General features: G+C 37.8%; 3 non-coding genes and 16 pseudogenes across 3 annotated transcripts; all 19 read left to right on the top strand.

Moving 5' to 3' along the window:
* Window positions 1-71: 71 nt before the first annotated feature.
* LOC149583571 (5S ribosomal RNA) lies at window positions 72-190 on the top strand (annotated as a pseudogene).
* A 137-nt stretch (window positions 191-327) lies between these two features.
* Window positions 328-430, top strand: LOC149583570 (5S ribosomal RNA; annotated as a pseudogene).
* A 137-nt stretch (window positions 431-567) lies between these two features.
* On the top strand, window positions 568-686 carry LOC149583569 (5S ribosomal RNA). Its single transcript, XR_016380462.1, has one exon. It is a non-coding gene; the product is annotated as a 5S ribosomal RNA (ribosomal RNA).
* Window positions 687-823: 137 nt separating this feature from the next.
* LOC149583568 (5S ribosomal RNA) lies at window positions 824-926 on the top strand (annotated as a pseudogene).
* Window positions 927-1048: 122 nt separating this feature from the next.
* On the top strand, window positions 1049-1167 carry LOC149583567 (5S ribosomal RNA; annotated as a pseudogene).
* Window positions 1168-1304: 137 nt separating this feature from the next.
* On the top strand, window positions 1305-1423 carry LOC149583566 (5S ribosomal RNA; annotated as a pseudogene).
* A 137-nt stretch (window positions 1424-1560) lies between these two features.
* LOC149583565 (5S ribosomal RNA) lies at window positions 1561-1663 on the top strand (annotated as a pseudogene).
* A 137-nt stretch (window positions 1664-1800) lies between these two features.
* On the top strand, window positions 1801-1919 carry LOC149583564 (5S ribosomal RNA). The gene has a single exon (XR_016380461.1). It is a non-coding gene; the product is annotated as a 5S ribosomal RNA (ribosomal RNA).
* Window positions 1920-2057: 138 nt separating this feature from the next.
* LOC149583563 (5S ribosomal RNA) lies at window positions 2058-2160 on the top strand (annotated as a pseudogene).
* A 123-nt stretch (window positions 2161-2283) lies between these two features.
* LOC149583562 (5S ribosomal RNA) lies at window positions 2284-2403 on the top strand (annotated as a pseudogene).
* A 138-nt stretch (window positions 2404-2541) lies between these two features.
* LOC149583561 (5S ribosomal RNA) lies at window positions 2542-2661 on the top strand (annotated as a pseudogene).
* A 137-nt stretch (window positions 2662-2798) lies between these two features.
* LOC149583560 (5S ribosomal RNA) lies at window positions 2799-2901 on the top strand (annotated as a pseudogene).
* A 122-nt stretch (window positions 2902-3023) lies between these two features.
* Window positions 3024-3142, top strand: LOC149583559 (5S ribosomal RNA; annotated as a pseudogene).
* Window positions 3143-3280: 138 nt separating this feature from the next.
* Window positions 3281-3400, top strand: LOC149583558 (5S ribosomal RNA; annotated as a pseudogene).
* Window positions 3401-3537: 137 nt separating this feature from the next.
* LOC149583557 (5S ribosomal RNA) lies at window positions 3538-3640 on the top strand (annotated as a pseudogene).
* Window positions 3641-3762: 122 nt separating this feature from the next.
* LOC149583556 (5S ribosomal RNA) lies at window positions 3763-3881 on the top strand. Its single transcript, XR_016380460.1, has one exon. It is a non-coding gene; the product is annotated as a 5S ribosomal RNA (ribosomal RNA).
* Window positions 3882-4019: 138 nt separating this feature from the next.
* LOC149583555 (5S ribosomal RNA) lies at window positions 4020-4122 on the top strand (annotated as a pseudogene).
* Window positions 4123-4259: 137 nt separating this feature from the next.
* Window positions 4260-4362, top strand: LOC149583554 (5S ribosomal RNA; annotated as a pseudogene).
* Window positions 4363-4484: 122 nt separating this feature from the next.
* On the top strand, window positions 4485-4604 carry LOC149583553 (5S ribosomal RNA; annotated as a pseudogene).
* The last annotated feature ends 22270 nt before the right edge of the window (window positions 4605-26874 follow it).

The following is a 26874-nucleotide window of genomic DNA, read 5'->3' as shown; positions in this document are numbered from 1 at the left end:
TTACTGTTTTAAAAAGATGAAGGTTAATTTGTCTCACTTAATTTAAATTCGAATTATTAACTAGCACCCTCGGCAACGGCCATATCGCGCTGAAAACACCGGTTCTAGTCCTATCACCGAAGATAAGAAGCGTCGAGCGCAGTCAGTACTTGGGAGGGAGACCACTTAGGAACACTGCGTGCCGTTGGCTTTTTCACTTTTTTTTCCTCTTTTAAATTCCAATAGATATGAAAAAAGCAAACTTATTTTCTTTTTGTTATTGTTTTAAAAAGATGAAGGTTAATTTGTCTCACGTAATATAAATTCGAATTATTAACTAGCACTTTCAGCAACGGCCATATCACGCTGAAAACACCGGTTCTCGTCCGATCACCGAAGTTAAGCAGCGTCGAGCGCAGTCAGTACTTGGGAGCACTGCGTGCCGTTGGCTTTTTCCTTTTTCTTTCCTCTTTTAAATTCCAACAGATATGAAAAAACCAAACATAATTTTCTTTTTGTTATTGTTTTAAAAAGATGAAGGTTAATTTTCTCACTTAATTTAAATTCGAATTATTAACTAGCACTCTCGGCAACGGCCATATCATGCTGAATACACCGGTTCTCGTCCGATCACCGAAGTTAAGCAGCGTCGAGCGCAGTCAGTACTTCGGAGGGAGACCACTTAGGAACACTGCGTGCCGTTGGCTTTTTCACTTTTTTTTCCTCTTTTAAATTCCAATAGATATGAAAAAAGCAAACTTATTTTCTTTTTGTTATTGTTTTAAAAAGATGAAGGTTAATTTGTCTCACGTAATATAAATTCGAATTATTAACTAGCACTCTCAGCAACGGCCATATCACGCTGAAAACTACGGTTCTCGTCCGATCACCGAAGTTAAGCAGCGTCGAGCGCAGTCAGTACTTGGGAGCACTGCGTGCCGTTGGCTTTTTCCTTTTTGTTTCCTCTTTTAAATTCCACCAGATATGAAAAAAGCAAAAATATCTTCTTTTTGTTATTGTTTTATAAAGATGAAGTTTAATTGAATTCAAATTATTAACTAGCACTCTCGGCAACGGCCATATCATGCTGAATACACCGGTTCTCGTCCGATCACCGAAGTTAAGCGGCGTCGAGCGCAGTCAGTACTTGGGAGGCAGACCACTTGGGAACAGTGCGTGCCGTTGGCTTTTTCACTTTTTTTTACTCTTTTAAATTCCAATAGATATGAAAAAAGCAAACTTATTTTCTTTTTATTACTGTTTTAAAAAGATAAAGGTTAATTTGTCTCACTTAATTTAAATTCGAATTATTAACTAGCACCCTCGGCAACGGCCATATCGCGCTGAAAACACCGGTTCTAGTCCTATCACCGAAGATAAGAAGCGTCGAGCGCAGTCAGTACTTGGGAGGGAGACCACTTAGGAACACTGCGTGCCGTTGGCTTTTTCACTTTTTTTTCCTCTTTTAAATTCCAATAGATATGAAAAAAGCAAACTTATTTTCTTTTTGTTATTGTTTTAAAAAGATGAAGGTTAATTTGTCTCACGTAATATAAATTCGAATTATTAACTAGCACTTTCAGCAACGGCCATATCACGCTGAAAACACCGGTTCTCGTCCGATCACCGAAGTTAAGCAGCGTCGAGCGCAGTCAGTACTTGGGAGCACTGCGTGCCGTTGGCTTTTTCCTTTTTCTTTCCTCTTTTAAATTCCAACAGATATGAAAAAACCAAACATAATTTTCTTTCTGTTATTGTTTTAAAAAGATGAAGGTTAATTTTCTCACTTAATTTAAATTCGAATTATTAACTAGCACTCTCGGCAACGGCCATATCATGCTGAATACACCGGTTCTCGTCCGATCACCGAAGTTAAGCAGCGTCGAGCGCAGTCAGTACTTCGGAGGGAGACCACTTAGGAACACTGCGTGCCGTTGGCTTTTTCACTTTTTTTTTCCTCTTTTAAATTCCAATAGATATGAAAAAAGCAAACTTATTTTCTTTTTGTTATTGTTTTAAAAAGATGAAGGTTAATTTGTCTCACGTAATATAAATTCGAATTATTAACTAGCACTCTCAGCAACGGCCATATCACGCTGAAAACTACGGTTCTCGTCCGATCACCGAAGTTAAGCAGCGTCGAGCGCAGTCAGTACTTGGGAGCACTGCGTGCCGTTGGCTTTTTCCTTTTTGTTTCCTCTTTTAAATTCCAACAGATATGAAAAAAGCAAAAATAATTTTCTTTTTGTTATTGTTTTATAAAGATGAACGTTAATTAAATTCAAATTATTAACTAGCACTCTCGGCAACGGCTATATGCACGCTGAATACACCGGTTCTCGTCCGATCACCGAAGTTAAGCAGCGTCGAGAGCAGTCAGTACTTGGGAGGGAGACCACTTAGGAACACTGCGTGCCGTTAGCTTTTTCACTTTTTTTTTCCTCTTTTAAATTCCAATAGATATGAAAAAAGCAAACTTATTTTCTTCTTGTTATTGTTTTAAAAAGATGAAGGTCAATTTGTCTCACTTAATTTAAATTCGAATTATTATCTAGCACTCTCAGCAACGGCCAGATCACGCTGAAAACACCGGTTCTCGTCCGATCACCGAAGTTAAGCAGCGTCGAGCGCAGTCAGTACTTGGGAGCGAGACCACTTTTGGAACACTGCGTGCCTTTGGCTTTTTCACTTTTTTTTCCACTTTTAAATTCCAATAGATATGAAAAAAGCAAAATTGTTTTCTTTTTGTTATTGTTTTAAAAAGATGAAGGTCAATTTGTCTCACTTAATTTAAATTCGAATTATTATCTAGCACTCTCAGCAACGGCCATATCACGCTGAAAACACCGGTTCTCGTCCGATCACCGAAGTTAAGCAGCGTCGAGCGCAGTCAGTACTTGGGAACACAGCGTGCCGTTGGCTTTTTCCTTTTTGTTTCCTCTTTTAAATTCCACCAGATATGAAAAAAGCAAACATATCTTCTTTTTGATATTGTTTTATAAAGATGAACGTTAATTAAATTCAAATTATTAACTAGCACTCTCGGCAACGGCTATATCACGCTGAATACACCGGTTCTCGTCCGATCACCGAAGTTAAGCAGCGTCGAGCGCAGTCAGTACTTGGGAGGGAGACCACTTAGGAACACTGCGTGCCGTTAGCTTTTTCACTTTTTTTTTCCTCTTTTAAATTCCAATAGATATGAAAAAAGCAAACTTATTTTCTTCTTGTTATTGTTTTAAAAAGATGAAGGTCAATTTGTCTCACTTAATTTAAATTCGAATTATTATCTAGCACTCTCAGCAACGGCCAGATCACGCTGAAAACACCGGTTCTCGTCCGATCACCGAAGTTAAGCAGCGTCGAGCGCAGTCAGTACTTGGGAGCGAGACCACTTTTGGAACACTGCGTGCCGTTGGCTTTTTCACTTTTTTTTCCACTTTTAAATTCCAATAGATATGAAAAAAGCAAACTTGTTTTCTTTTTGTTATTGTTTTAAAAAGATGAAGGTCAATTTGTCTCACTTAATTTAAATTCGAATTATTATCTAGCACTCTCAGCAACGGCCATATCACGCTGAAAACACCGGTTCTCGTCCGATCACCGAAGTTAAGCAGCGTCGAGCGCAGTCAGTACTTGGGAACACAGCGTGCCGTTGGCTTTTTCCTTTTTGTTTCCTCTTTTAAATTCCACCAGATATGAAAAAAGCAAACATATCTTCTTTTTGATATTGTTTTATAAAGATGAACGTTAATAAAATTCGAATTATTAACTAGCACTCTCGGCAACGGCCATATCATGCTGAATACACCGGTTCTCGTCCGATCACCGAAGTTAAGCAGCGTCGAGCGCAGTCAGTACTTCGGAGGGAGACCACTTAGGAACACTGCGTGCCGTTGGCTTTTTCACTTTTTTTTTCCTCTTTTAAATTCCAATAGATATGAAAAAAGCAAACTTATTTTCTTTTTGTTATTGTTTTAAAAAGATGAAGGTCAATTTGTCTCACTTAATTTAAATTCGAATTATTATCTAGCACTCTCAGCAACGGCCAGATCACGCTGAAAACACCGGTTCTCGTCCGATCACCGAAGTTAAGCAGCGTCGAGCGCAGTCAGTACTTGGGAACACTGCGTGCCGTTGGCTTTTTCCTTTTTGTTTCCTCTTTTAAATTCCACCAGATATGAAAAAACCAAACATAATTTTCTTTTTGTTATTGTTTTAAAAAGATGAAGGTTAATTTTCTCACTTAATTTAAATTCGAATTATTAACAAGCACTCTCGGCAACGGCCATATCACGCTGAAAACACCGGTTCTCGTCCGATCACCGAAGTTAAGCAGCGTCGAGCGCAGTCAGTACTTGGGAACACAGCGTGCCGTTGGCTTTTTCCTTTTTGTTTCCTCTTTTAAATTCCACCAGATATGAAAAAAGCAAAAATATCTTCTTTTTGTTATTGTTTTATAAAGATGAAGTTTAATTGAATTCAACTTATTAACTAGCACTCTCAGCAACGGCCATATCACGCTGATAACAACGGTTCTCGTCCGATCACCGAAGTTAAGCAGCGTCGAGCGTAGTCAGTACTTGGGAGGGAGACCACTTTATTAACACTGCGTGCCGTTGGCTTTTTAATTTTTTTTCCTCTTTTAAGTTCCACCAGATATGAAAAAACGAAACATATCTTCTTTTTGATATTGTTTTATAAAGATGAAAGTTAATTAAATTCGAATTATTATCTAGCACTCTCAGCAACGGCCATATCACGCTGAAAACACCGGTTCTCGTCCGATCACCGAATTCGGATTTGGGGGCCAGTGATATGTCGAGCGTAAGAAAGTCGGTGTACAGGGAAAGACGAAAGCTTATACCAAGAATACCTACTTCAATATCTGAGGCATTGATTGCGATCAAAAGCGCGGACTTCAAAACCAAAAAAAGTGAAACGTTTTGCCATGTGAGTGATAGTAATTGTGACCACTAAATCTAACCTCGAATTTCTTATTAACGTCTGCGAAGAGTACTTGTGTGACGGTACGTTTACATATTGTCCTAAACACTTTTATCAACTTTATACCATCCATGGTCATACCGATGGCTTCTACTTTCCATTGATATCATGTGTTTTACCATCCAAGACGCGAGAGTGTTATACAAACATGTGGATTTTTTTGTCCGAAATATGCCAAGAATATGGACTTAACTTATGTCCTAAAATTCTAATGTTTGACTACGAACTTGCTGCTCACTTAGCGGCGAAAGATGTTTTCCCTAACTCGACTCTTAAAGGTTGTAGATTTCACCTGGGCCAATCATGGTGGCGAAAAATTCAATCGATACCCTCGCTTCGAAAAGAATATAACAGAAAAGATTCGGAAATTGGCAAATGGCTAAAAATGTTTTTCGGGATGGCCTTTCTAGATCCAAAAGATGTGCCAGACACATTTGTAATTCTCATGGCCATTTGTCCGTCACCGGTTTGCGAAGAATTTTCAGATTACGTTTTAGAGCATTACATAGAGACAGAGCATTTTACGCCTTCATTGTGGGCATCAACTCCAGACGGCAACCCAAGAACTACAAATGGGGCCGAAAATTACCATCTCCAGCTAAGCAAAGAATTTTATAAGTCACATCCAAACGTTTTGCTTTTAATTACAGTTTTAATAGAGATTCAGATAACGACAGACTTAAAGAAAAAAGAAAAAATTAGTGGCGCTAAAAAAATTAAAAGAAAAAGAGACCGAGAGAGAGAAGCTTTTCTCGAAGAAAAATATTTATTGCTAAAAAATAGGGAAATCGATGTACAAGAATATATTAAAGTGCTAGGACACAGGTTTAAAGGTTTTAAATTGTAAACCATAATCCAAGACCAAATAAAAATTTTATTTTATTTTTCAAAGTGTGCCGTTTTTGGTTGTCGGAAAGTGTGCCGTTTTAAGCTATCTATTTTTTGAGGGTGGCGAACAAAAATGTGCCGTTTTGGGCGACTTCCCTACTGGGTGGGCTCGAACCACCAACCTTTCGGTTAACAGCTGAAAGAGCTAACCATTGCGCCACGGAAGCCCAAAAATTGAATGTTCGTCAGGTATTGTGGAAAAACTCTGACATTTTACGTTACATCTGAGACGTCAAAACACCGCCCCCCGGAGGGCTCAAACCACCAAACTATTTGTTAACAGCCGAACGCGCTAACCATTGAGCCATGGAAGCTCAGAAATTAAATGGTTGTCAGGTATTGTGGAAAAATTATGACTTTTTACGTTACATCTGAGACCCTACAACACCTCTCCCGGGTGGGCTCGAATCACCAACCTTTCGGTTAACAGCTGAACGCGCTCACGATTGCGCCACGGAAGCCCAAAAATTAAATCTTCGTCAGGTATTGTGGAAAAACTCTGACATTTTACGTTACATCTGAGACGTCACAACACCGCCCCCCGGAGGGCTCAAACCACCAGTCTTTTGAATAGCAGCTGAACGCGCTAACCATTGCGCCACGAAAGCCCAAAAATTAAATAGTCGTCAGGTTTTGTGGAAAAGCTTTGACTATTTACGCTACATCTGAGACCCCACAACACCTCTCCTTGGTGGGCTCGAACCACCAACCTTTCGGTTAACAGCTGAACGCGCTAACCATTGCGCCACGGAAGCCCAAAAAATAAATGTTCGTCAGGTATTGTGGAAAAGTAATGACTTTTTACGTTACATCTGAGACGTCACAACACCGCTCCCGGACTGGCTCGAACCACCAACCTATTTGTTAACAGCCGAACGCGCTAACCATTGAGCCACGGAAGCTCAGAAATTAAATGGTTGTCAGGTATTGTGGAAAAGTAATGACTTTTTACGTTACATCTGAGACCCTACAACACCTCTCCAGGGTGGGCTCGAACCATCAACCTTTCGGTTAACAGCCAAACGCGCTAACCATTGCGCCACGGAAGAGCAAAAATTAAATGGTCGTCAGGTATTGTGGAAAAACTTTGGCTTTCTACGTTACATTTGAGATCCCACAACACCGCTCCCGGGTGGGCTCGAACCACCAACCTATTGGGCTTCCGTGGCGCAATGGTTAGCGCCTTCGGCTGTTAGCCGAAAGGTTGGTGGTTCGAGCCCACCCGGGAGCGGTGTTGTGAGGTCTCAGATGTGACGAAAAAGTCAAAGTTTCTCACAATACCTGACGACCATTTAATTTCCGGGCTTCCGTGGCTCAATGGTTAGCGCGTTCGGCTGTTATTCAAAAGGTTGGTGGTTCGAGCCCACCCGGGAGCTTTAATGTGAGGTCTCAGATGTGACGTAAAAAGTCAAGGTTTTTCCAAAATACCTGACGATCATTTAATTTTTGGGCTTCCGTGGCGCAATGGTTAGCGCGTTCGGCTGTTAACAGAATGGTTGGTGGTTCGAGACCACCCGGGAGAGGTGTTGTGGGATATCAGATGTAGCGTAAAAAGTCAAAACTTTTCCACAATACGTGACAACCATTTAATTTCTGAGCTTTAGTGGCTCAATGTTTAGCGCGTTCGGCTGTTAACCAATAGGTTGGTGGTTCGAGACCCCCCGGAAGCGGTGTTGTGGGGTCTCAAATGTAACGTAAAAAGCCAAAGTTTTTTCCACAATACCTGACGACCATTTAACTTTTGGGCTTCCGTGGCGCAATGGTTAGCGCGTTCGTCTGTTAATCGAAAGGTTGGTGGTTTGAGACCACCCGGGAGAGGGGTTTTGGGATCTCAGATGTAGCGTAAAAAGTCAAAACTTTTCCACAATACGTGACAACCATTTAATTTCTGAGCTTTCGTGGCTCAATGTTTAGCGCGTTCGGCTGTTAACCAATAGGTTGGTGGTTCGAGCCCACCCGGGAGCGGTGTTGTGGGGTCTCAGATGTTACGTAAAAAGCCAAGTCTTTCCACAATACCTGACCACCATTTAATTTCAGAGCTTCCGTGGCTCAATTGTTAGCACGTTCGGGTTTTTACCGAAAGTTTGTGGTTCGAGCCCATCCGGGAGCGGTGTTGTGAGGTCTCAGATGTGACGTAAAAAGTCAAGGTTTTCCCTCAATACCTGACGACCATTTAATTTTTGGGCTTCCGTGGCGCAATGGTTAGCGCGTTCAGCTGTTATTCAAAAGACTGGTGGTTTGAGCCCTCCCTGGAGCGGTGTTGTGAGGTCTCAGATGTAACGTAAAATGTCAGAATTTTTCCACAGTACCATACGAACATTTAATTTTTGGGCTTCCGTGGCGCAATGGTTAGCGCTTTCAGCTGTTAGCCGAAAGGTTGGTGGTTCGAGCCCACCCGGGAGCGGTGTTGTGAGGTCTCAGATGTGACGAAAAAGTCAAAGTTTCTCACAATACCTGACGACCATTTAATTTCCGGGCTTCCGTGGCTCAACGGTTAGCGCGTTCGGCTGTTATTCAAAAGGTTGGTGGTTCGAGCCCACCCTGGAGCTTTAATGTGAGGTCTCAGATGTGACGTAAAAAGTCAAGGTTTTTCCAAAATACCTGACGATCATTTAATTTCAATCGAGATGAAATCACTTTAAATGAGTGTTTTATAGGGAATTAAGCTGATTTCGATCAAAACTTTGTCCAGAAAAAAATGCATTCAAAAGTGTACCGAAAAAATTGCATTTTTTTTCTTCTAGATACAAAATCCGTGACTACGATTTCTTATTGAAAATTGAATTTTAACAGTTTTTTGAATGAATATCGTGAACTTTGCTTGAATTAAAGCAAAAATTACAAAAATAATGGTTTCAGTGGTTATATTTGAAAATAGTGAAGAAATACTCAAAATGTGTTTCTCTGGCCGAGAAACGTCGATTTTGAAAATATCATTAAAAATCGAGGTACATTTTTATTTATTGTTCAATCGAGATGAAATCACTTTTAATGAGTGTTTTAAAGGGAATTAAGCTGAATTCGGTCAAAACTTTGTCCAGAAAAAAATGCATTCAAAAGTGTACCAATAATTTTGCATGTTTTTTTTTTCTTCTAGATAAAAAATCCGTCACTACGATTTCTTATTGAAAATTGAATTTTAACAGTTTTTTGAATGAATATCGTTACATTTGCTTGAATTAAAGCAAAAAGCACAAAAATAATGGTATCAGTGGTTATATTTGAAAATAGTGAAGAAATACTCTAAATGTGTTTCTCTGGCCGAGAAACGTCGATTTAGAAAATATCATTAAAAATCGAGGTACATTTTTATTTATTGTTCAATCGAGATGAAATCACTTTTAATGAGTGTTTTATAGGGAATTAAGCTGAATTCGATCAAAAATTTGTCCAGAAAAAAATGCATTCAAAAGTGTACCGAAAAAATTGCATGTTTTTTTTCTTCTACATACAAAATCCGTCACAACGATTTCTTATTGAAAATTGAGTTTTAACAGTTTTTTGAATGAATATCGTTACATTTGCTTGAAATAAAGCAACTAGGACAAAAATAATGGTTTCAGTGGTTAAATTTGAAAATAGTGAAGAAATACTCAAAATGTGTTTCTCTGGCCGAGAAACGTCGATTTTGAAAATATCATTAAAAATCTAGGTACATTTTTATTTATTGTTCAATCGAGATGAAATCACTTTAAATGAGTGTTTTATAGGGAATTAAGCTGAATTCGGTCAAAACTTTGTCCAGAAAAAAATGCATTCAAAAGTGTACCAATAATATTGCATGTTTTTTTTCTTCTAGATACAAAATCCGTCACAAAGATATCTTATTGAAAATTGAATTTTAACAGTTTTTTGAATGAATATCGTTACATTTGCTTGAATTAAAGCAAAAAGGACAAAAATAATGGTTTCAGTGGTTATATTTGAAAATAGTGAAGAAATACTCAAAATGTGTTTCTCTGGCCGAGAAACGCCGATTTTGAAAATATCATTAAAAATCGAGGTACATTTTTATCTATTGTTCAATCGAGATGAAATCACTTTAAATTAGTGTTTTATAGGGAATTAAGCTGAATTCGGTCAAAACTTTGTCCAGAAAAAAAAACGTTCAAAAGTGTACCGAAAAAATTGAATTTTTTATCTTTTAGATACAAAATCCGTCACTACGATTTCTTATTGAAAATTGAATTTTAACAGTTTTTTGAATGAATATCGTTACGTTTGCTTGAATTAAAGCAAAAAGTACAAAAATAATGGTTTCAGTGGTTATATTTGAAAATAGTGAAGAAATACTCTAAATGTGTTTCTCTGGCCGAGAAACGTCGATTTAGAAAATATCATTAAAAATCGAGGTACATTTTTATTTATTGTTCAATCGAGATGAAATCACTTTTAATGAGTGTTTTATAGGGAAATAAGCTGAATTCGGTCAAAAATTTGTCCAGAAAAAAATGCATTCAAAAGTTTACCAATAATATTGCATGTTTTTTTCTTCTAGATACAAAATCCGTCACAACGATTTCTTATTGAAAATTGAATTTTAACAGTTTTTTGAACGAATATCGTTACATTTGCTTGAATTAAAGCAAAAAGGACAAAAATTATGGTTTCAGTGGTTATATTTGAAAATAGTGAAGAATACTCAAAATATGTTACTTTGGCCGAGAAGCGTCGATTTTGAAAATATCATTAAAAATCGAGGTACATTTTTATTTATTGTTCAATCGAGATGAAATCACTTTAAATGAGTGTTTTATAGGGAATTAAGCTGATTTCGGTCAAAACTTTGTCCAGAAAAAAATGCATTCAAAAGTGTACCGAAAAAATTGCATTTTTTTTTCTTCTAGATAAAAAATCCGTCACTACGATTTCTTATTGAAAATTGAATTTTAACAGTTTTTTGAATGAATATCGTTACATTTGCTTGAATTAAAGCAAAAAGCACAAAAATAATGGTATCAGTGGTTATATTTGAAAATAGTGAAGAAATACTCTAAATGTGTTTCTCTGGCCGAGAAACGTCGATTTAGAAAATATCATTAAAAATCGAGGTACATTTTTATTTATTGTTCAATCGAGATGAAATCACTTTTAATGAGTGTTTTATAGGGAATTAAGCTGAATTCGATCAAAAATTTGTCCAGAAAAAAATGCATTCAAAAGTGTACCGAAAAAATTGCATGTTTTTTTTCTTCTAAATACAAAATCCGTCACAACGATTTCTTATTGAAAATTGAGTTTTAACAGTTTTTTGAATGAATATCGTTACATTTGCTTGAAATAAAGCAACTAGGACAAAAATAATGGTTTCAGTGGTTAAATTTGAAAATAGTGAAGAAATACTCAAAATGTGTTTCTCTGGCCGAGAAACGTCGATTTTGAAAATATCATTAAAAATCTAGGTACATTTTTATTTATTGTTCAATCGAGATGAAATCACTTTAAATGAGTGTTTTATAGGGAATTAAGCTGAATTCGGTCAAAACTTTGTCCAGAAAAAAATGCATTCAAAACTGTACCAATAATATTGCATGTTTTTTTTTCTTCTAGATACAAAATCCGTCACAAAGATATCTTATTGAAAATTGAATTTTAACAGTTTTTTGAATGAATATCGTTACATTTGCTTGAATTAAAGCAAAAAGGACAAAAATAATGGTTTCAGTGGTTATATTTGAAAATAGTGAAGAAATACTCAAAATGTGTTTCTCTGGCCGAGAAACGCCGATTTTGAAAATATCATTAAAAATCGAGGTACATTTTTATCTATTGTTCAATCGAGATGAAATCACTTTAAATTAGTGTTTTATAGGGAAATAAGCTGAATTCGGTCAAAACTTTGTCCAGAAAAAAAAACGTTCAAAAGTGTACCGAAAAAATTGAATTTTTTTTCTTTTAGATACAAAATCCGTCACTACGATTTCTTATTGAAAATTGAATTTTAACAGTTTTTTGAATGAATATCGTTACATTTGCTTGAAATAAAGCAACTAGGACAAAAATAATGGTTTCAGTGGTTAAATTTGAAAATAGTGAAGAAATACTCAAAATGTGTTTCTCTGGCCGAGAAACGTCGATTTTGAAAATATCATTAAAAATCTAGGTACATTTTTATTTATTGTTCAATCGAGATGAAATCACTTTAAATGAGTGTTTTATAGGGAATTAAGCTGAATTCGGTCAAAACTTTGTCCAGAAAAAAATGCATTCAAAACTGTACCAATAATATTGCATGTTTTTTTTCTTCTAGATACAAAATCCGTCACAAAGATATCTTATTGAAAATTGAATTTTAACAGTTTTTTGAATGAATATCGTTACATTTGCTTGAATTAAAGCAAAAAGGACAAAAATAATGGTTTCAGTGGTTATATTTGAAAATAGTGAAGAAATACTCAAAATGTGTTTCTCTGGCCGAGAAACGCCGATTTTGAAAATATCATTAAAAATCGAGGTACATTTTTATCTATTGTTCAATCGAGATGAAATCACTTTAAATTAGTGTTTTATAGGGAAATAAGCTGAATTCGGTCAAAACTTTGTCCAGAAAAAAAAACGTTCAAAAGTGTACCGAAAAAATTGAATTTTTTTTCTTTTAGATACAAAATCCGTCACTACGATTTCTTATTGAAAATTGAATTTTAACAGTTTTTTGAATGAATATCGTTACATTTGCTTGAATTAAAGCAAAAAGTACAAAAATAATGGTTTCAGTGGTTATATTTGAAAATAGTGAAGAAATACTCTAAATGTGTTTCTCTGGCCGAGAAACGTCGATTTAGAAAATATCATTAAAAATCGAGGTACATTTTTATTTATTGTTCAATCGAGATGAAATCACTTTTAATGAGTGTTTTATAGGGAATTAAGCTGAATTCGGTCAAAAATTTGTCCAGAAAAAAATGCATTCAAAAGTTTACCAATAATATTGCATGTTTTTTTCTTCTAGATACAAAATCCGTCACAACGATTTCTTATTGAAAATTGAATTTTAACAGTTTTTTGAACGAATATCGTTACATTTGCTTGAATTAAAGCAAAAAGGACAAAAATAATGGTTTCAGTGGTTATATTTGAAAATAGTGAAGAATACTCAAAATGTGTTACTTTGGCCGAGAAGCGTCGATTTTGAAAATATCATTAAAAATCGAGGTACATTTTTATTTATTGTTCAATCGAGATGAAATCACTTTAAATGAGTGTTTTATAGGGAATTAAGCTGATTTCGGTCAAAACTTTGTCCAGAAAAAAATGCATTCAAAAGTGTACCGAAGAAATTGCATTTTTTTTTCTTCTAGATACAAAATCCGTGACTACGATTTCTTATTGAAAATTGAATTTTAACAGTTTTTTGAATGAATATCGTGAAATTTGCTTGAATTAAAGCAAAAAGTACAAAAATAATGGCTTCAGTGGTTATATTTGAAAATAGTGAAGAAATACTCAAAATGTGTTTCTCTGGCCGAGAAACGTCGATTTTGAAAATATCATTAAAAATCGAGGTACATTTTTATTTATTGTTCAATCGAGATGAAATCACTTTTAATGAGTGTTTTAAAGGGAATCAAGCTGAATTCGGTCAAAACTTTGTCCAGAAAAAAATGCATTCAAAAGTGTACCAATAATTTTGCATGTTTTTTTTTCTTCTAGATAAAAAATCCGTCACTACGATTTCTTATTGAAAATTGAATTTTAACAGTTTTTTGAATGAATATCGTTACATTTGCTTGAATTAAAGCAAAAAGCACAAAAATAATGGTATCAGTGGTTATATTTGAAAATAGTGAAGAAATACTCTAAATGTGTTTCTCTGGCCGAGAAACGTCGATTTAGAAAATATCATTAAAAATCGAGGTACATTTTTATTTATTGTTCAATCGAGATGAAATCACTTTTAATGAGTGTTTTATAGGGAATTAAGCTGAATTCGATCAAAAATTTGTCCAGAAAAAAATGCATTCAAAAGTGTACCGAAAAAATTGCATGTTTTTTTTCTTCTACATACAAAATCCGTCACAACGATTTCTTATTGAAAATTGAATATTAACAGTTTTTTGAATGAATATCGTTACATTTGCTTGAAATAAAGCAAGTAGGACAAAAATAATGGTTTCAGTGGTTAAATTTGAAAATAGTGAAGAAATACTCAAAATGTGTTTCTCTGGCCGAGAAACGTCGATTTTGAAAATATCATTAAAAATCTAGGTACATTTTTATTTATTGTTCAATCGAGATGAAATCACTTTAAATGAGTGTTTTATAGGGAATTAAGCTTAATTCGGTCAAAACTTTGTCCAGAAAAAAATGCATTCAAAAGTGTACCAATAATATTGCATGTTTTTTTTCTTCTAGATACAAAATCCGTCACAAAGATATCTTATTGAAAATTGAATTTTAACAGTTTTTTGAATGAATATCGTTACATTTGCTTGAATTAAAGCAAAAAGGACAAAAATAATGGTTTCAGTGGTTATATTTGAAAATAGTGAAGAAATACTCAAAATGTGTTTCTCTGGCCGAGAAACGCCGATTTTGAAAATATCATTAAAAATCGAGGTACATTTTTATCTATTGTTCAATCGAGATGGAATCACTTTAAATTAGTGTTTTATAGGGAATTAAGCTGAATTCGGTCAAAACTTTGTCCAGAAAAAAAAACGTTCAAAAGTGTACCGAAAAAATTGCATTTTTTTTCTTCTAGATACAAAATCCGTCACTACGATTTCTTATTGAAAATTGAATTTTAACAGTTTTTTGAATGAATATCGTTACATTTGCTTGAATTAAAGCAAAAAGTACAAAAATAATGGTTTCAGTGGTTATATTTGAAAATAGTGAAGAAATACTCTAAATGTGTTTCTCTGGCCGAGAAACGTCGATTTAGAAAATATCATTAAAAATCGAGGTACATTTTTATTTATTGTTCAATCGAGATGAAATCACTTTTAATGAGTGTTTTATAGGGAATTAAGCTGAATTCGGTCAAAAATTTGTCCAGAAAAAAATGCATTCAAAAGTTTACCAATAATATTGCATGTTTTTTTCTTCTAGATACAAAATCCGTCACAACGATTTCTTATTGAAAATTGAATTTTAACAGTTTTTTGAACGAATATCGTTACATTTGCTTGAATTAAAGCAAAAAGGACAAAAATAATGGTTTCAGTGGTTATATTTGAAAATAGTGAAGAATACTCAAAATGTGTTACTTTGGCCGAGAAGCGTCGATTTTGAAAATATCATTAAAAATCGAGGTACATTTTTATTTATTGTTCAATCGAGATGAAATCACTTTAAATGAGTGTTTTATAGGGAATTAAGCTGATTTCGGTCAAAACTTTGTCCAGAAAACAATGCATTCAAAAGTGTACCGAAAAAATTGCACTTTTTTTCTTCTAGATACAAAATCCGTGACTACGATTTCTTATTGAAAATTGAATTTTAACAGGTTTTTGAATGAATATCGTGAAATTTGCTTTAATTAAAGCAAAAAGTACAAAAATAATGGTTTCAGTGGTTATATTTGAAAATAGTGAAGAAATACTCAAAATGTGTTTCTCTGGCCGAGAAACGTCGATTTTGACAATATCATTAAAAATCGAGGTACATTTTTATTTATTGTTCAATCGAGATGAAATCACTTTTAATGAGTGTTTTAAAGGGAATTAAGCTGAATTCGGTCAAACCTTTGTCCAGAAAAAAATGCATTCAAAAGTGTACCAATAATTTTGCATGTTTTTTTTTCTTCTAGATAAAAAATCCGTCACTACGATTTCTTATTGAAAATTGAATTTTAACAGTTTTTTGAATGAATATCGTTACATTTGCTTGAATTAAAGCAAAAAGCACAAAAATAATGGTATCAGTGGTTATATTTGAAAATAGTGAAGAAATACTCTAAATGTGTTTCTCTGGCCGAGAAACGTCGATTTAGAATATATCATTAAAAATCGAGGTACATTTTTATTTATTGTTCAATCGAGATGAAATCACTTTTAATGAGTGTTTTATAGGGAATTAAGCTGAATTCGATCAAAAATTTGTCCAGAAAAAAATGCATTCAAAAGTGTACCGAAAAAATTGCATGTTTTTTTTCTTCTACATACAAAATCCGTAACAACGAATTCTTATTGAAAATTGAATTTTAACAGTTTTTTGAATGAATATCGTTACATTTGCTTGAAATAAAGCAACTAGGACAAAAATAATGGTTTCAGTGGTTATATTTGAAAATAGTGAAGAAATACTCAAAATGTGTTTCTCTGGCCGAGAAACGCCGATTTTTAAAATATCATTAAAAATCGAGGTACATTTTTATCTATTGTTCAATCGAGATGAAATCACTTTAAATTAGTGTTTTATAGGGAATTAAGCTGAATTCGGTCAGAACTTTGTCCAGAAAAAAAAACGTTCAAAAGTGTACCGAAAAAATTGCATTTTTTTTCTTCTAGATACAAAATCCGTCACTACGATTTCTTATTGAAAATTGAATTTTAACAGTTTTTTGAATGAATATCGTGAAATTTGCTTGAATTAAAGCAAAAAGTACAAAAATAATGGTTTCAGTGGTTATATTTGAAAATAGTGAAGAAATACTCAAAATGTGTTTCTCTGGCCGAGAAACGTCGATTTTGAAAATATCATTAAAAATCGAGGTACATTTTTATTTATTGTTCAATCGAGATGAAATCACTTTTAATGAGTGTTTTAAAGGGAATTAAGCTGAATTCGGTCAAAACTTTGTCCAGAAAAAAATGCATTCAAAAGTGTACCAATAATTTTGCATGTTTTTTTTTCTTCTAGATAAAAAATCCGTCACTACGATTTCTTATTGAAAATTGAATTTTAACAGTTTTTTGAATGAATATCGTTACATTTGCTTGAATTAAAGCAAAAAGCACAAAAATAATGGTATCAGTGGTTATATTTGAAAATAGTGAAGAAATACTCAAAATGTGTTTCTCTGGCCGAGAAACGTCGATTTTGAAAATATCATTAAAAATCTAGGTACATTTTTATTTATTGTTCAATCGAGATGAAATCACTTTAAATGAGTGTTTTATAGGGAATTAAGCTGAATTCGGTCAAAACTTTGTCCAGAAAAAAATGCATTCAAAAGTGTACCAATAATATTGCATGTTTTTTTTCTTCTAGATACAAAATCCGTCACAAAGATATCTTATTGAAAATTGAATTTTAACAGTTTTTTGAATGAATATCGTTACATTTGCTTGAATTAAAGCAAAAAGGACAAAAATAATGGTTTCAGTGGTTATATTTGAAAATAGTGAAGAAATACTCAAAATGTGTTTCTCTGGCCGAGAAACGCCGATTTTGAAAATATCATTAAAAATCGAGGTACATTTTTATCTATTGTTCAATCGAGATGAAATCACTTTAAATTAGTGTTTTATAGGGAATTAAGCTGAATTCGGTCAAAACTTTGTCCAGAAAAAAAAACGTTCAAAAGTGTATCGAAAAAATTGCATTTTTTTTCTTCTAGATACAAAATCCGTCACTACGATTTCTTATTGAAAATGGAATTTTAACAGTTTTTTGAATGAATATCGTTACATTTGCTTGAATTAAAGCAAAAAGTACAAAAATAATGGTTTCAGTGGTTATATTTGAAAATAGTGAAGAAATACTCTAAATGTGTTTCTCTGGCCGAGAAACGTCGATTTAGAAAATATCATTAAAAATCGAGGTACATTTTTATTTATTGTTCAATCGAGATGAAATCACTTTTAATTAGTGTTTTATAGGGAATTAAGCTGAATTCGGTCAAAAATTTGTCCAGAAAAAAATGCATTCAAAAGTTTACCAATAATATTGCATGTTTTTTTCTTCTAGATACAAAATCCGTCACAACGATTTCTTATTGAAAATTGAATTTTAACAGTTTTTTGAACGAATATCGTTACATTTGCTTGAATTAAAGCAAAAAGGACAAAAATAATGGTTTCAGTGGTTATATTTGAAAATAGTGAAGAATACTCAAAATGTGTTACTTTGGCCGAGAAGCGTCGATTTTGAAAATATCATTAAAAATCGAGGTACATTTTTATTTATTGTTCAATCGAGATGAAATCACTTTAAATGAGTGTTTTATAGGGAATTAAGCTGATTTCGGTCAAAACTTTGTCCAGAAAAAAATGCATTCAAAAGTGTACCGAAAAAATTACATGTTTTTTTTCTTCTACATACAAAACCCGTCACAACGATGTCTTATTGAAAATTGAATTTTAACAGTTTTTTGAATGAATATCGTTATATTTGCTTGAATTAAAGCAAAAATTACAAAAATAATGGTTTCAGTGGTTATATTTGAAAATAGTGAAGAAATACTCTAAATGTGTTTCTCTGGCCGAGAAACGTCGATTTAGAAAATATCATTAAAAATCGAGGTACATTTTTATTTATTGTTCAATCGAGATGAAATCACTTTTAATGAGTGTTTTATAGGGAATTAAGCTGAATTCGGTCAAAAATTTGTCCAGAAAAAAATGCATTCAAAAGTTTACCAATAATATTGCATGTTTTTTTCTTCTAGATACAAAATCCGTCACAACGATTTCTTATTGAAAATTGAATTTTAACAGTTTTTTGAACGAATATCGTTACATTTGCTTGAATTAAAGCAAAAAGGACAAAAATAATGGTTTCAGTGGTTATATTTGAAAATAGTGAAGAATACTCAAAATGTGTTACTTTGGCCGAGAAGCGTCGATTTTGAAAATATCATTAAAAATCGAGGTACATTTTTATTTATTGTTCAATCGAGATGAAATCACTTTAAATGAGTGTTTTATAGGGAATTAAGCTGATTTCGGTCAAAACTTTGTCCAGAAAAAAATGCATTCAAAAGTGTACCGAAAAAATTACATGTTTTTTTTCTTCTACATACAAAACCCGTCACAACGATGTCTTATTGAAAATTGAATTTTAACAGTTTTTTGAATGAATATCGTTATATTTGCTTGAATTAAAGCAAAAATTACAAAAATAATGGTTTCAGTGGTTATATTTGAAAATAGTGAAGAAATACTCAAAATGGTGTTGTGACGTCTCAGATGTAACGTAAAATGTCAAAACCTTTCCACAATACGTGACAACCATTTATTTTCTGAGCTTCCGTGGCTCAATGGTTAGCGCGTTCGGCTGTTAACCAATAGGTTGGTGGTTCGAGCCTGCCCGGGAGCGGTGTTGTGGGATCTCAAATGTAACGTAGAAAGCCAAAGGTTTTCCACAATACCTGACGACCATTTAATTTTTGGGCTTCCGTAGTGCAATGGTTAGCGCGTTTGGCTGTTAACCGAAAGGTTGGTGGTTCGAGAACACCCTGGAGAGGTGTTGTAGGGTCTCAGATGTAACGTAAAAGTCATAACTTTTCCACAATACCTGACAACCATTTAATTTCTGAGCTTCCGTGGCTCAACGATTAGCGCGTTCGGTTGTTAACCAATAGGTTGGTGGTTCGCGCCCAACCGGGAGCGGTGTTGTGACGTCTCAGATGTAAAGTAAAAGTCAAGGTTTTTCGACAATACCTGACGACCATTTAATTTTTGGGCTTCCGTGGCGCAATGGTTAGCGCGTTCAGCTGCTATTCAAAAGACTGGTGTCTTGAGCCCTCCCGGGATCGGTTTTGTGACGTCTCAGATGTAACGTAAAATGTCAGAGTTTTTCCACAATACCTGACGAACATTTAAATTTGGGCTTCCGTGGCGCAATGGTTAGCACGTTCAGCTGTTAATCGAAAGGTTGGTGATTCGAGCCCACCCGGGAGAGGTGTTGTGGGGTCTCAGATGTAGCGTAAAATGTCAAAACCTTTCCACAATACGTGACAACCATTTATTTTCTGAGCTTCCGTGGCTCAATGGTTAGCGCGTTCGGCTGTTAACCAATAGGTTGGTGGTTCGAGCCCACCCGGGAGCAGTGTTGTGGGATCTCAAATGTAACGTAGAAAGCCAAAGTTATTCCACAATACCTGACGATCATTTAATTTTGGGGCTTCCGTGGCGCAATGGTTAGCACGTTCGGCTGTTAACCGAAAGGTTGGTGTTTCGAGCCCACCCTGGAGATGTGTTGTAGGGTCTCAGATGTAACGTAAAAAGTCATAACTTTTCCACAATACCTGACAACCATTTAATTTCTGAGCTTCCGTGGCTCAATGGTTAGCGCGTTCGGCTGTTGACCAAAAGGTTGGTGGTTCGAGCCCATCCGGGAGCGGTGTTGTGAAGTCTCAGATGTGACGTAAAAGGTCAAGGTTTTTCCACAATTCCTGACGACCATTTAATATTTGGGCTTCCGTGGCGCAATGGTTAGTGCGTTCAGCTGCTATTTAAAAGACTGGTGGTTTGAGCCCTCCCGGGAGCGGTGTTGTGACGTCTCAGATGTAACGTAAAATGTCAGAGTTTTTCAAAATTACCTGAAGAACATTTAATAATTGGGCTTCCGTGGCGCAATGGTTAGCGCGTTCAGCTGTTAATCGAAAGGTTGGTGGTTCGAGCCCACCCGGGACAGGTGTTGTGTGGTCTTAGATGTAGCGTAAAAAGTCAAAACCTTTCCACAATACGTGACAACCATTTATTTTCTGAGCTTGCGGGGCTCAATGGTTAGCACGTTCGGCAGTTAAACAATAGGTTGGTGGTTCGAGCCCACCCGGGAGCAGTGTTGTGGGATCTCAAATGTAACGTAGAAAGCCAAAGTTATTCCACAATACCTGACGACCATTTAATTTTTGGGCTTCCGTGGCGCAATGGTTAGCGTGTTCGGCTGTTAACCGAAAGGTTGGTGGTTCGAGCCGATCCGGGAGCGGTGTTGTGACGTCTCAGATGTGAAGTAAAAAGTCAAGGTTTTTCCACAATACCTGACGACCATTTAATTTTTGGGCTTCCGTGGCGCAATGGTTAGCGCGTTCAGCTGCTATTCAAAAGACTGGTGGTTTGAGCCCTCCCGGGAGCAGTGTTGTGACGTTTCAGATGTAACGTAAAATGTCAGAGTTTTTCCAGAATACCTGACGAACATTTAATTTTTGGGCTTCCGTGGCGCAATGGTTAGCGCGTTCAGCTGTTAATCGAAAGGTTGGTGGTTCGAGCCCACCCGGGACAGGTGTTGTGTGGTCTTAGATGTAGCGTAAAAAGTCAAAACCTTTCCACAATACGTGACAACCATTTATTTTCTGAGCTTCCGTGGCTCAATGGTTAGCGCGTTCGGCAGTTAAACAATAGGTTGGTGGTTCGAGCCAATCCGGGAGCGGTGTTGTGACGTCTCAGATGTGACGTAAAAAGTCAAGGTTTTTCCACAATACCTGACGACCATTTAATTTTTGGGCTTCCATGGCGCAATGGTTAGCGCGTTCAGCTGCTATTCAAAAGACTGGTGGTTTGAGCCCTCCCGGGAGCGGTGTTGTGAAGTCTCAGATGTAACGTAAAATGGCAGAGTTTTTCCACAATACCAGACGAACTTTTAATTTTTGGGCTTCCGTGGCGCAATGTTTTTGCGCGTTCAGCTGTGTAGGTGGTTCAAGCCCACCCGGGAGAGGTGTTGTGGGGTCTCAGATGTAGCGTAAAAAGTCAAAACATTTCCAAAATACGTGACAACCATTTAATTTCTGAGCTTCCGTGGCTCAATGGTTAGCGCGTTCGGCTGTTAACCAATAGGTTGGTGGTTCGAGCCTGCCCGGGAGCGGTGTTGTGGGATCTCAAATGTAACGTAGAAAGCCAAAGGTTTTCCACAATACCTGACGACCATTTAATTTTTGGGCTTCCGTAGTGCAATGGTTAGCGCGTTCGGCTGTTAACCGAAAGGTTGGTGGTTCGAGAACACCCTGGAGAGGTGTTGTAGGGTCTCAGATGTAACGTAAAAGTCATAACTTTTCCACAATACCTGACAACCATTTAATTTCTGAGCTTCCGTGGCTCAACGATTAGCGCGTTCGGTTGTTAACCAATAGGTTGGTGGTTCGCGCCCAACCGGGAGCGGTGTTGTGACGTCTCAGATGTAAAGTAAAAGTCAAGGTTTTTCGACAATACCTGACGACCATTTAATTTTTGGGCTTCCGTGGCGCAATGGTTAGCGCGTTCAGCTGCTATTCAAAAGACTGGTGTCTTGAGCCCTCCTGGGAGCGGTTTTGTGACGTCTCAGATGTAACGTAAAATGTCAGAGTTTTTCCACAATACCTGACGAACATTTAAATTTTGGGCTTCCGTGGCGCAATGGTTAGCACGTTCAGCTGTTAATCGAAAGGTTGGTGATTCGAGCCCACCCGGGAGAGGTGTTGTGGGGTCTCAGATGTAGCGTAAAATGTCAAAACCTTTCCACAATACGTGACAACCATTTATTTTCTGAGCTTCCGTGGCTCAATGGTTAGCGCGTTCGGCTGTTAACCAATAGGTTGGTGGTTCGAGCCCACCCGGGAGCAGTGTTGTGGGATCTCAAATGTAACGTAGAAAGCCAAAGTTATTCCACAATACCTGACGATCATTTAATTTTTGGGCTTCCGTGGCGCAATGGTTAGCACGTTCGGCTGTTAACCGAAAGGTTGGTGTTTCGAGCCCACCCTGGAGATGTGTTGTAGGGTCTCAGATGTAACGTAAAAAGTCATAACTTTTCCACAATACCTGACAACCATTTAATTTCTGAGCTTCCGTGGCTCAATGGTTAGCGCGTTCGGCTGTTGACCAAAAGGTTGGTGGTTCGAGCCCATCCGGGAGCGGTGTTGTGAAGTCTCAGATGTGACGTAAAAGGTCAAGGTTTTTCCACAATTCCTGACGACCATTTAATATTTGGGCTTCCGTGGCGCAATGGTTAGTGCGTTCAGCTGCTATTTAAAAGACTGGTGGTTTGAGCCCTCCCGGGAGCGGTGTTGTGACGTCTCAGATGTAACGTAAAATGTCAGAGTTTTTCAAAATTACCTGAAGACCATTTAATAATTGGGCTTCCGTGGCGCAATGGTTAGCGCGTTCAGCTGTTAATCGAAAGGTTGGTGGTTCGAGCCCACCCGGGAGAGGTGTTGTGTGGTCTTAGATGTAGCGTAAAAAGTCAAAACCTTTCCACAATACGTGACAACCATTTATTTTCTGAGCTTGCGGGGCTCAATGGTTAGCACGTTTGGCAGTTAAACAATAGGTTGGTGGTTCGAGCCCACCCGGGAGCAGTGTTGTGGGATCTCAAATGTAACGTAGAAAGCCAAAGTTATTCCACAATACCTGACGACCATTTAATTTTTGGGCTTCCGTGGCGCAATGGTTAGCGTGTTCGGCTGTTAACCGAAAGGTTGGTGGTTCGAGCCGATCCGGGAGCGGTGTTGTGACGTCTCAGATGTGAAGTAAAAAGTCAAGGTTTTTCCACAATACCTGACGACCATTTAATTTTTGGGCTTCCGTGGCGCAATGGTTAGCGCGTTCAGCTGCTATTCAAAAGACTGGTGGTTTGAGCCCTCCCGGGAGCAGTGTTGTGACGTTTCAGATGTAACGTAAAATGTCAGAGTTTTTCCAGAATACCTGACGAACATTTAATTTTTGGGCTTCCGTGGCGCAATGGTTAGCGCGTTCAGCTGTTAATCGAAAGGTTGGTGGTTCGAGCCCACCCGGGACAGGTGTTGTGTGGTCTTAGATGTAGCGTAAAAAGTCAAAACCTTTCCACAATACGTGACAACCATTTATTTTCTGAGCTTCCGTGGCTCAATGGTTAGCGCGTTCGGCAGTTAAACAATAGGTTGGTGGTTCGAGCCAATCCGGGAGCGGTGTTGTGACGTCTCAGATGTGACGTAAAAAGTCAAGGTTTTTCCACAATACCTGACGACCATTTAATTTTTGGGCTTCCATGGCGCAATGGTTAGCGCGTTCAGCTGCTATTCAAAAGACTGGTGGTTTGAGCCCTCCCGGGAGCGGTGTTGTGACGTCTCAGATGTAACGTAAAATGGCAGAGTTTTTCCACAATACCAGACGAACTTTTAATTTTTGGGCTTCCGTGGCGCAATGGTTAGCGCGTTCAGCTGTTAATCGAAAGGTTGGTGGTTCGAGCCCACCCGGGACAGGTGTTGTGTGGTCTTAGATGTAGCGTAAAAAGTCAAAACCTTTCCACAATACGTGACAACCATTTATTTTCTGAGCTTGCGGGGCTCAATGGTTAGCACGTTCGGCAGTAAACAATAGGTTGGTGGTTCGAGCCCACCCGGGAGCAGTGTTGTGGGATCTCAAATGTAACGTAGAAAGCCAAAGTTATTCCACAATACCTGACGACCATTTAATTTTTGGGCTTCCGTGGCGCAATGGTTAGCGTGTTCGGCTGTTAACCGAAAGGTTGGTGGTTCGAGCCGATCCGGGAGCGGTGTTGTGACGTCTCAGATGTGAAGTAAAAAGTCAAGGTTTTTCCACAATACCTGACGACCATTTAATTTTTGGGCTTCCGTGGCGCAATGGTTAGCGCGTTCAGCTGCTATTCAAAAGACTGGTGGTTTGAGCCCTCCCGGGAGCAGTGTTGTGACGTTTCAGATGTAACGTAAAATGTCAGAGTTTTTCCAGAATACCTGACGAACATTTAATTTTTGGGCTTCCGTGGCGCAATGGTTAGCGCGTTCAGCTGTTAATCGAAAGGTTGGTGGTTCGAGCCCACCCGGGACAGGTGTTGTGTGGTCTTAGATGTAGCGTAAAAAGTCAAAACCTTTCCACAATACGTGACAACCATTTATTTTCTGAGCTTCCGTGGCTCAATGGTTAGAGCGTTCGGCAGTTAAACAATAGGTTGGTGGTTCGAGCCAATCCGGGAGCGGTGTTGTGACGTCTCAGATGTGACGTAAAAAGTCAAGGTTTTTCCACAATACCTGACGACCATTTAATTTTTGGGCTTCCATGGCGCAATGGTTAGCGCGTTCAGCTGCTATTCAAAAGACTGGTGGTTTGAGCCCTCCCGGGAGCGGTGTTGTGACGTCTCAGATGTAACGTAAAATGGCAGAGTTTTTCCACAATACCAGACGAACTTTTAATTTTTGGGCTTCCGTGGCGCAATGTTTTTGCGCGTTCAGCTGTGTAGGTGGTTCAAGCCCACCCGGGAGAGGTGTTGTGGGGTCTCAGATGTAGCGTAAAAAGTCAAAACATTTCCAAAATACGTGACAACCATTAAATTTCTGAGCTTCCGTGGCTCGATGGTTAGCGCGTTCGGCTGTTAACCAATAGGTTGGTGGTTCGAGCCTGCCCGGGAGCGGTGTTGTGGGATCTCAAATGTAACGTAGAAAGCCAAAGGTTTTCCACAATACCTGACGACCATTTAATTTTTGGGCTTCCGTAGTGCAATGGTTAGCGCGTTCGGCTGTTAACCGAAAGGTTGGTGGTTCGAGAACACCCTGGAGAGGTGTTGTAGGGTCTCAGATGTAACGTAAAAGTCATAACTTTTCCACAATACCTGACAACCATTTAATTTCTGAGCTTCCGTGGCTCAACGATTAGCGCGTTCGGTTGTTAACCAATAGGTTGGTGGTTCGCGCCTAACCGGGAGCGGTGTTGTTACGTCTCAGATGTGAAGTAAAAGTCAAGGTTTTTCGACAATACCTGACGACCATTTAATTTTTGGGCTTCCGTGGCGCAATGGTTAGCACGTTCAGCTGTTAATCGAAAGGTTGGTGATTCGAGCCCACCCGGGAGAGGTGTTGTGGGGTCTCAGATGTAGCGTAAAAAGTCATAACTTTTCCACAATACCTGACGACTACTTAATTTTTGGGCGTCCGTGGCGCAATTGTTATCGCGTCCGGCTGTTAACCGAAAGGTTGGTGGTTCGAGCCCATCCGTGAGCTGTGTTGTGAGGTCTCAGATGTGACGTAAATAGTCAAAGTTTTTCCACAATACCTGAGGACCATTTAATTTTTGGGCTTCCGTGGCGCAATGGTTAGCGCGTTCAGCTGCTATTCAAAAGACTGGTGGTTTGAGCCCTCCCGGGAACGGTGTTGTGACGTCTCAGATGTAACGTAAAATGTCAGAGTTTTTCCACAATACCTGACGACCATTTAATTTTTGGGCTTCCGTGGCGCAATGGTTAGCGCGTTCGGCTGTTAACCGAAAGGTTGGTGGTTCGAGCCCATCCGTGAGCTGTGTTGTGAGGTCTCAGATGTGACGTAAATAGTTAAAGTTTTTCCACAATACCTGAGGACCATTTAATTTTTGGGCTTCCGTGGCGCAATGGTTAGCGCGTTCAGCTGCTATTCAAAAGACTGGTGGTTTGAGCCCTCCCGGGAACGGTGTTGTGACGTCTCAGATGTAACGTAAAATGGCAGAGTTTTTCCACAATACCAGACGAACTTTTAATTTTTGGGCTTCCGTGGCGCAATGTTTTTGCGCGTTCAGCTGTGTAGGTGGTTCAAGCCCACCCGGGAGAGGTGTTGTGGGGTCTCAGATGTAGCGTAAAAAGTCAAAACATATCCAAAATACGTGACAACCATTTAATTTCTGAGCTTCCGTGGCTCAATGGTTAGCGCGTTCGGCTGTTAACCAATAGGTTGGTGGTTCGAGCCTGCCCGGGAGCGGTGTTGTGGGATCTCAAATGTAACGTAGAAAGCCAAAGGTTTTCCACAATACCTGACGACCATTTAATTTTTGGGCTTCCGTGGCGTAATGGTTAGCGTGTTCGGCTGTTAACCGAAAGGTTGGTGGTTCGAGCCGATCCGGGAGCGGTGTTGTGACGTCTCAGATGTGAAGTAAAAAGTCAAGGTTTTTCCACAATACCTGACGACCATTTAATTTTTGGGCTTCCGTGGCGCAATGGTTAGCGCGTTCAGCTGCTATTCAAAAGACTGGTGGTTTGAGCCCTCCCGGGAGCAGTGTTGTGACGTTTCAGATGTAACGTAAAATGTCAGAGTTTTTCCAGAATACCTGACGAACATTTAATTTTTGGGCTTCCGTGGCGCAATGGTTAGCGCGTTCAGCTGTTAATCGAAAGGTTGGTGGTTCGAGCCCACCCGGGACAGGTGTTGTGTGGTCTTAGATGTAGCGTAAAAAGTCAAAACCT

The sequence above is a fragment of the Phalangium opilio genome, unplaced genomic scaffold, assembly GCF_054372755.1.
Source record: "Phalangium opilio isolate 3A_F unplaced genomic scaffold, DU_Popi_V2 ptg001421l_1, whole genome shotgun sequence".
Taxonomy (NCBI): domain Eukaryota; kingdom Metazoa; phylum Arthropoda; class Arachnida; order Opiliones; family Phalangiidae; genus Phalangium; species Phalangium opilio.
Note: the sequence above shows the minus strand (reverse complement) of the source record. Positions and strands in the feature narration are given on the sequence as shown.